Source organism: Falco rusticolus, chromosome 2 (genome assembly GCF_015220075.1).
Source record: "Falco rusticolus isolate bFalRus1 chromosome 2, bFalRus1.pri, whole genome shotgun sequence".
Lineage (NCBI taxonomy): Eukaryota > Metazoa > Chordata > Aves > Falconiformes > Falconidae > Falco > Falco rusticolus.
Window position 1 is genome coordinate 2,762,603 of NC_051188.1, and position 1,224 is coordinate 2,763,826.

General features: G+C 65.4%; 1 long non-coding RNA gene across 1 annotated transcript; it reads left to right on the forward strand.

The window, feature by feature from the left end:
* The first annotated feature begins 360 nt into the window (after nucleotides 1–360).
* LOC119142802 lies at nucleotides 361–865 on the forward strand. Its single transcript, XR_005102423.1, has 3 exons — nucleotides 361–509; nucleotides 617–671; nucleotides 837–865. It is a non-coding gene; the product is annotated as an uncharacterized LOC119142802 (long non-coding RNA).
* The last annotated feature ends 359 nt before the right edge of the window (nucleotides 866–1,224 follow it).

The following is a 1,224-nucleotide window of genomic DNA, read 5'->3' on the forward strand; positions in this document are numbered from 1 at the left end:
GGGGCGGGGGCGGCTGCCTCCCATACTATAAAAGGGGGGTGCGCGCCCCACGGGGAAGGCAGTGGGCCGTCTGGCACCGTCTGGGTGGGCTGCAGACTGCAGCCTCTGCCACACTCCGGCAGTGCTGGGTGTCCTCTCACTGGGGACCCAGTAGGTCACTGGGGATCTGCACCGTGGGTCTGGGCTGAGAACTCGGAGCACCGTGGCCACACCACAGCCAGCGCCATGGGGCATCACGACATCCCCACGCTGTCTGACATGCTCCACGTCATGATGCTCGTGCTGCAGCTCAGCCTGGTCTCGGCCATACTGCAGTTCAGGCGACTCCGGGTAGGTGACAGTTGCACTGCACTGCCCCTCCGTGCAGGGAGGGGTAGGGTGGGAGGTTAAGGTGTGGGGCCGGGAGCTGTTTCCGTCTCCTCACCCAGCTGCTGGGGTCCTGCAGGGGCGTAGGAAGAAGACAGAGCCTCAGACGAGCACGACAAGAGCCCGGTTCGAGGAGGAGAGCGGTGAGTGGCTCCGGCCCCAATTGACCTGGAAACGGGTGACACCCTGCAGAAGGCCTGGCCTGGGGCTCTGGGCTGCTGGCCACTCACACCATCTCCTCTCTTGGCAGCTTCTCCCCAGGCACATGGAGCAGCAGAGAAGCCCACACCAACCGTGGAGATGGGGTAAGCGCAGGGGACACCCACAGGTCCTGCCCCAGACCCTCAGCCCATGCCCTGCCCCTGCCCACGCTGGGCAGCGCTGCCTGCCGCCAAGGAGGGTGTGCTGCCCGTGAGTCCTGCCGGAGGGGCCGGGTGCAGCGGGGGTCTCTTCCCTCTCCCCCTCTGCAGGGCAAGCCTGGAAGCGTCAAGCGTGGAGCGCTGCTCCCCAGAGACCGTGCCGCACTCCCTGTCCCGGAGCAGCTCCTCTTCACTGAACTCCCCCTGCTCCTTCCCAGAGCCCTGGCCGGCTGCAACAGCAGAGCCAGCATCGATGAACATCTTGGGACCTCAATATTCTTTTAAAACCATCTGCATGCTGGCGGGGCAGCCAGGGCTCCCAACTGGCTTCAACATCCCACTGGAGCTGCCAGAGGGGCCAAAGCACGAGGAGTTCCCCACGGATGGCAGGGACAGGGCGCAGAGCCCCGTCGATGTGGAGCCACCCCCAGGCAGCCCCTCCGCCATGGTCACAGAGAACCTCGCTGAAGAGCTCATCCATATAGTCCAGGACGCCCTC